Below are 8,536 nucleotides of genomic sequence, written 5' to 3' on the forward strand. Positions count from 1 at the left end.
CGAGCCAAGTTAAGCCATGACAGAAGGAGGGCAGTCTTGCCCCCATAGATATGAGGATTTGTTTTAAAAAACTACCATAATTAAGACAGTGCAATATTTGTACAGGGAGAGACAAACAGTCCAGCAGAACAGATTACAGAACCAGGAAACAGACCCGCACTTGTGGAAACTGGATAAACAACAGAGATGGCCTTCTAAATCCACAGGAAAGAGGCGGACTTCCAAACAAATGATGCAGAGACAACTGGGTATCCATATGGGAAAAATAAAATTGGGTCTTTACCTCATAAGACTCACAAAAATAAATTTCAGGTGGAGGTGATACCTAGATGTTTCGAGAGCAAAATTTTAAAACTTTTAAAGGAAAATATAGATATATCTTTACGCCTTTTGTGTAGGGAAGATGTTTTTATTTTCTTTTACTTTTTATTTTGTTTTACTTTTTATTTTTTTAATAATTTCATTTATTTATTTTTTCCCCCCCAAAGCCCCAGTAGATAGTTGTACATCATAGTTTCACATCCTTCTAGTTGCTGTACGTGGGACGCAGCCTCAGCATGGCCGGAGAAGCGGTGTGTCGGTGCGCGCCCGGGATCCAAACCCCGGCCGCCAGCAGTGGAGTGCGTGCACTTAACCGCTAAGCCACGGGCCGGCCCGGAAGACGTTTTTAAACAACACTGAAAATGTAAACCATAAAAGGAAAGAGTAATCAATTTGATCGCCTGAAAATTATAATCTTCTGTACAACAAAAATAACTTCTATTAAATGGAAGGACAAGCCACGTGATAGGAGAAATTATTTATAACATATAGAACTGAAGAAAGTATTTGTACCCATATTATATTAAAACAACTCCTCAGAATCAGTAAGAAAACTAGAAACCCAATAGACAAATGATGTGAACAGGTAGGTCACCAAAGAGAAAACCCCAACTTCACTAGTAATCAGGGACGTATAAATTAGAAAATTAATAAGAATATACATACCCACCAGACTGGAAAAATTTAAAAGTCGGACAACACCGACTTGCACTGGCAATGAAGTGAAAAAATGTGAGCTCATTCGCCCCTAGTTGGAATGTAAACCGGTAAAACCATTTTGGAAAAATTATTTGACAATGTTGAAAGTGCACATAGCTGGTTCCACTGTTAGGTACATATTCTAAATAAACTTGTACAATTGCATAAAAAGACAAAAATGTTTATTTCAGCAATACTTTTAATAGTGAAAAATTGTAAACAACCTAAATGTCCATCAACAGAAAAATGGATAAATTGTGGTATATTTATACAATATACTGTACAGCAATTTCAAGGAATGAACTAAAGCTACACATTGCAATATGGATACATCTCAAAATCATGATGTGGAGAGAAAAAAGAAATTTGCAAGATAATGCATTAAGCATAGTATTTATAAAATTTAAAAGCATGCAAAGGAACACTAAACGTATAGTGAAAGTGTAGATACGTGCATAGGACGACCTTCTACCAATGACTGTGGCTTTGCTCTGAGAATCACTGGGAAGGTAATGAAATCAAGGACTGCTCATTGTGGAGCTTAATTGGAGCTGAGGAGCTCTGTTTGCAGTATGTATGCAGTATAGCACAGTGCTTAACAGCATGGACTCTAGAAGTGATTTACCTGAGTCCTGGTTCTAACACTTACGAGCTGTGTGACCTTGGATGAGTTACTAAACCTCTCTGTGCCTCAATTTCCTCATCCATGAACTAAAGGTTATAATTATACAAACTCCCATAGAGGCTGTGGGTTCAGTGTACAGTGTTTAGAACAATGCCTAGCACCTAGTAAGCACCATGAGCATTAGCTAGTATGTATCTTAAAAAAATATTTGAGTAACTATGTAAAGATTTTTAAAAGAAGCCTTATTCCTTCACCGTCCTGAACAATTCAGTCCTGAAGCTGTTAGATAAGGCAAAGCAAGGTAGGCCTCCAGGGAGAGGGGCAGCCTGGCATGGGTTGTCGGAGCCCGAGCAGAGTGAGGAGGGCATCCACACCGTGTGTGTGTGTGGAGCCTGGTATGGGGCATCAGATCCCAAGCAGGATAGTAAGGTGCCCACACGGGTAGGGGACCCTGATGTGGGGAATCAGCGCCCAGGCAGGGTGAGAAGTATATCCACGTGGTGACAGCCCAAAAAGGTGTCGGAGTCCCAGGGGAGGGGGTGTGGGAAGGCGTTTCTGAGGAAGAGGTCAGTGTCTGCCGGGGCGGGGTGAGTGCAGGTTCCACTCGTTGTACGAGTCAGAGCCCGCGTGTGGTGACCAGACGCACAGGTGGCCCAGAGAAGGGCCTCAGAGCCTAAGCGGGATGGAGACAGGTCAGTGAGGGGCAGTGTGGGCAACAGGGATGGGAAATTAGTTACTTATGGGGGGAATTGATTGAATGAGAAAGTATTTTAATTACAGTGGGAGCCAGGTTTCTCTCTGTTGGAAAAAGGAGTTACAAGTCTGGAAAAAGAGGAAAGTAGAAACCACCCCATGGTATTAGAATCAGAGGTCCTGGTGAACACGCATGTATGTCCCAGCTCTGCCCACCAAGAGCGCCTGGAGAGAGCCACCCCTATGCAGAGAGCACCTCAGATGGCAGCTGCTGAATGTCCCTCTCCACTGAAAGACAGTGGGGTTCGTTGCAGAAATGGCTGCTTTCAGGGCTCGACAGAGAAAGTACAAAATGAGCCCGGAGCACCTCGTGCCCAAGACGAGGAAGCGCTCAAAGAGTGATGGGGACGTGGCAACAGGACACAGAACCCAGCAGGCAGGGGCTTGTGCCAGTCAAATCAGAGACAATTTAAACATCAAAATGCATGTTAGTAACAGAGTGTAGCCCACTGAGAAAAAGGCAAATCCGTGCATTAGCAAACGATGGCTGAATCCAGCTCACTGTCTGTTTTTGCACAGCCCACGAGAGAAGAATGGCTTTTCCAGGAGAATATTTGTCATCAATTTGATAATAGGGAACACTGACTTTGAACTTCAATTAAGTCTAATCTCCACGCTCCCCCCAAAAAGAATTGCATTCTCATTAGGAGAACTGCATTATAAAAAAAATTGTACTCAATAATTATATTTTTCATTTCATCAGTGAAAATTTTGTGAAAAGTTTTTTTCCCTCTTGTTATAAAAGTACCTACATAATATCATCAGTTTGGCCTCTTGGCCTGCAAAAGCTAAAATATTTGCTATTGAGCCCTTCACTCAAAGAGTTTGCTGACTCCGAGTCTAAACTAATATAAATAAAGCAATGAATAAATTTAATGTTTGATGAGGAATGGTATATCTAAATAGTTTCAAAGTACTGCCTGTAAAATACTTTTTAGTTACAAAGGGAAAAAGAAAAATGTCTTAGTGGAGAAGGCTAGTAGACACCCACTGAAATGACTGAAGCTACATAAAGGGCAGCTTGCCACAGGGAGTCAGGGCCTCTTCAGTGATGGACAGACCGAAACCGAGCCTCACCTGACAGGGTGCCATGAGCAGAACACAGAACCCTCCCACGACGTTCCCGCCAAAGATGCGTGACCTGAATCTCATTGGGAGCAAGCAGAGAAACCCACAAGGGACAGCTACAAAATAACTGGCCTAGAATCTTCAAAAGTTGACACACTTGGGGCCAGCCCCGGTGGCCTATTGGTCATGTTCGGCGTACTCTGCTTTGGCAGCCCGGGCCTGGTTCCTGGGTGCAGACCTACACTACTCGTCTCTCAGTCGCCATGCTGTGGTGGAGGCTCACACACAAAAAGAGGAAGATTGGCAGTGGATGTCAGCTCAGGGGGAATCTTCCTCAGCGAAAAAACAAAAGTTGACACACATGAAAGTCAAGGAAAAACCAAACTGGTCCAGATGGAAGGGTGTAAGCGCAACACATGATTCCAAACTGAATGGTTTGCTGTGAAGGAGATTCTTGGCACAAGTAACAAAAGTTACTAGGATCTGGGGATTAAAAGGTGGTGCTACACCCACGGCAATGTCCTGACGTCCACGGCTGCGTTGTAGCTGTGCAACATGGAGGAGAATGTCCTTGTTTGTGGGAAACCACATTAAATTTTCAGGGGGCTGGAGCACCAGTTGGCAACTTGCTCTCAGTGGTTCAGGAAACAAAGTTTTTCGTACTGTACTTGCAACTTCTCTGTAAGTTTGAGATTCTCAAGACAAAAAATAAAATTAAAGGCTTTGACAGAGAGTTATGTATTCTTCTCAGTCCTCAGACTCCCTTGGAGCTCCTGATGCAGAGTCCTGGCCAATGGAGCCCAAGCAGAGGAGTGTGAGGAGGCCTGGCCAAGCTTGCGCTTCCTCCCACCCGGAACGTGGACGGGGCGCCTGGGGTAAAGCATCCGGATGTTACAGCGCCACCGTGACAGTGTGAAGAAGAAAGCTGGCATGCTGGAGATGACAGAGAGAGCGCCCAAAAGATGCTGGCTGCCCCCAAACCAGGCAAACGCCCGGCACAGAGGGACGGGAGTCCTCCCTCTCAGGAGGGTCCGTGGGAGCCCGCAGAGCAGCTGGGAGAATGGGGGAAGGGGTCCCGCCCTCCCCTTGTGCTGTGTGACCTCATCCTCTTGCCATCATTCCTGGACCCACGCTCCCTGCTGGCTAGGATGGAAACAAATCATACAACTAAATATTAATTTAAAAAACAGAGGAAGAGAAGAAAATTAAAATAAAAAATTTAAAGCCAGGAACAGGAGTTTGAAAACAATAAAATGAAACAGAAAAAATACCTTAAGAATATTAAATTATTAAAAATTAAATATTAAAGCCAGAAAAGTAAGAATATTTTTTTAAAGTAAAAATAATTAAATATTTACAAGGAAACAGTATAATTATGTATAAAAAGTAAACAACATGAATAAGTAAAGGCAAATGAAAACTAAGACCTTCAAAGAAACAAAAACATGAGAAGGGAAAGACAACAAACGGATAAGTGTCCTCAGAAAACAAATGAGAACAGAATGGTGGATACAGGCAAGCAGCCTATATCCTTCAGACGACTTCCTACTGGGAGGAGAATCCAAAAGACAGAAATTACTAAAGAACATGGAATAGATTCAGGGGCAATGCCACCAAAAAGAAGAAAATTAGGAAGATATAAAAAGTGGGAAAGGGCCTGAGGAATGAGAAGCATCTTTCTGGCCTACAAGGAGAAGCTAACACCCATCTGAGGAAGAACTTGGCACCTGCATCTGAGGAACGCCTCCCGGGAGGGGAGCCTGGGGGAGACCATGCTCCTCTGGCTTCACTGTCCGCTGGAAGGTCCCTGCCCCTGCCCTTGGTGTTGTTCACAAACAGTGGTTTCCTATCAAGTAGTCAGGAAATATTAGGCAACCAGCCCTGGTGGAGCCCTGAAGAGCTGCTGCGTGGTTGCTGTCTTCCAGGCTTCAGCGCCTGTGCTTGAAGCTTCCCCGCTGTCCTCGGGCCTGGCTTTGGAGGGCAGGGCTGCATGAGATGGAATCAGGGGTGGCTGGGGAAGCGGTACTACAGAGAAGTGTTTCCAGTTTTGGTAAGAAGCAAATCCAGCTTTGGAGGGTTCTCTGGCTTGGCTTTTGGGGGCAAGAAAAAGAGGCTCATTTAAGTTGCCTCAAGAAATGAGTTGCACATACACAGGAACCCAGGAAGAGACGAATGGCCATGCCTTGGGAGAAACAAATTGGAGGGTGTTCATGGCCCTTTGCTCTGGTGCTCCACTGTGGAAATGACTGCTATAGACTGAATGTTTGTATTCTCCCAATTCATATGTTGAAACCCTAACCCACAATGCAGTGGTGTTAGGAGGCAGGGCCTCTGGGATTAGGTCATGAGGATGGAGTCCTCATGAACAGGATTAGTGTCCTTTTAAGAGACCCCAGAGAGCTCCCATGCCCTTCTGCCATGGGAGGAGACAGCAAGAAGTGGCGTCTATGAACCAGGAAGTGGCCTGAAGCAGACAAGGGCTGAGAGAGAGAAGTCTTAATAGTACAAGAAATGAAGAGTTTTGATCCAGTAGAGAAGAAATAATTGATGTTTTAGGAGAGAGAAGGGACAATTGCAGGACTGGAGATTGTGGGTAGAGAGAAGAAGGGATCAACCCAATGTTTCAGAGGAGGGACCTGCCTCAATAGGAGCAGGACCATTCATCCGTGGTAGCTGGAGATGGGAGTGAACTGACTTGGGGTGTGTAGCTGGATTTCCGGGCAGTACCGAGGCTCGTTGGAAACGAGTCCTCTTGCATTTAGGGGAAGACCAGTCTGTGCAGTTGTAGCTTTCCTCTGGCCACATTTGCTTGTTTTGGAATGGTGGAGAACGGAGCACTGCATCTACCTAAGTTTAGGGTTTGACTCAGTGAGTATGTTGGAGAGACATGCACAAAGAGTGATTACGCTGAGAGGCCATAGAATCTACCCTGGGTTAGGACGGAAGTGAAGACAGAGGGGGTGGTGAGGGACACTAAATTTCATGGCCAGCGTAGCAAAGGTCCTGATGAGTATGAAGAATTGTGAGACTGAGCGTGTCTGTAGGTGGCCATCACAGACAACCCTGAAAGGGAAGACACAAATCTACTAACACCATTTACTCCCACCTCCCCACCCTTTAAAGCCTTCAGAGGCCTCTGGCTGTTGTCCGACCCTCCCGTCCCTGGTGTCTTCTGTACATCCTTCAGCACACTGCTGGAGCCTGGAAATCTACCTCAATTCTTGGCCCTGCAACACTGCTAATAGGAGTTTCCTCCCCAAGTTTCAGTCCCTACACCCTTTTTCCCTCTGGACCTGTGTACTCTGGATAAAGCTCAGTAACTTCAGAAGATCAGAGGCTGGAGCAGATTTGCAGCCCCTGACCCCAGTTGGGTAAAATGTTGTCTGTCTCACGTATGAATGTCTCCCACGGGAGAGTTTTGGGAGACAAGTAGTATTCCAACTCCTCTAAAGGGGTTTCAGGAAATAAGAGGGACAGGCGTACAGCCACAGACCCTCCAGTACCCTCCAGCTAAAACGGCAAAGGCCCGAGACGCAGATGATGCCAGGGAACTCCAGGCAGAGCACTAGCCTTGGAGCACAAGGATCTCAAGGGAATAAAACTAGAAGTTGTCAAACTCTCTTGGCTGTGTAAGCTGAAGTCCACACGGTAAGGGGCTGCCTGGGCAAGGTGGAAGTGATTGAGATGCTCGGGTCAAATACATGTGGTGGTAGAACAACAACAACAACAAAAAACCAGATGGTGTTTTTAAGTCTCTCTTCTCTTCCAAGCAGGTGTCTGTTCTGCCTTCTGAAGGCAGAATATCCTTAAGGAAATGGAGCCCACTGTAACCCTCCCTTGGTGACGTGGCCTTGGCTTCTAATGAGAGCGATTTTAATCCCAATGCATTTATTCTCTGACTCTAAGTAAAAGAGAGACTCCAGCAGTAGTGCTCTGCAGCCAGCCCACACTGGCTCACAAGAACTGACTGTTCAATTTTCTGGAACGTTGTGAGCTGGTGGTTAAAGGCATACATCATTTGAAATTAAATTTATATAAACTGACAGTTTATATTAATTTATATAAGCTGACAGTTACATCACATTAAAAACACAGTCAGGAAATATGCAAAACTCATCATTTGCTAATTATTTTATTGTATTTTATTATCTATGCTCTTGAGATACATCTATGGTATCTATATGGTAGAAATATTGTAAAATGGAGTGCTACCGTGCATCTCTTCCTAACTCCATGTTCAGTGACTTCGCTTTTGGTAGTTCCAAATAGGCCATGGAGACCAGCACCCACCCATTCCCTCCCTGGGAGCTGCTTGTTAAACATTATCAGCACACTGCTGGACTCCGGGGACCTGAGGAGACGAGTTAGAACGACCACAGCATCAGCCTCCCTTGGGACTTGGCATTTTCTCTGCCCTGTCCGTGCACCCTCCTCTGTGCAGGGAGAGGGCAATACTGCATTTACTCACTTGTAGGGCATCTTAGCCAGATGGCCTCCATCAGACAGTGGTGCTGAGGAGCTGGCTGAGGAAATATTTTTCCAACTCTGCCTGGTTTCCTTTTGAACAGGAACAAAACTGGTTCTAAGGAATGCAGCCGGTAGGTAAGTAAATAGGGCGGCTGTGAGGTGAGCTCCAGCTGAAATAAAGAAAACTTCTGAGTCTGGTTTGTGTACAAAGAAAGCTTATAGATCCAGACTTTCCTCCCTCCTTGCCCTCCCGGCTCTCCGACAACAGGACATGGTCTGTGCTTGCGTTGCCCTCCTGCTTCCCCCAGGATATAATCAGCACCTGGTCATTCCTTGGCTCTCATACAGGGTAAACTGGCTGTTTTCTGAACACTTATTTCCAGTGGTGGAGCCGTTCATTTCTCTTTTCATGGTGGACGTTGCTTAGACTCACGGGACTCTTTCAAGGGCCCCCATTCAAGCATCCGCAGTCCTGAGTTGGAATAACCCTTCAGCCCCAATTCCCCTTCAAGCTCAGTCATTTCACTCGAGGGCCAAGGACAGAAGGAGGAGACAGGGAACCTAGCAGGTTTAGAAATTCAGCTAGATTTCTAAGCCTCCCTG

Source organism: Diceros bicornis, chromosome 4 (assembly GCF_020826845.1).
Source record: "Diceros bicornis minor isolate mBicDic1 chromosome 4, mDicBic1.mat.cur, whole genome shotgun sequence".
Lineage (NCBI taxonomy): Eukaryota > Metazoa > Chordata > Mammalia > Perissodactyla > Rhinocerotidae > Diceros > Diceros bicornis.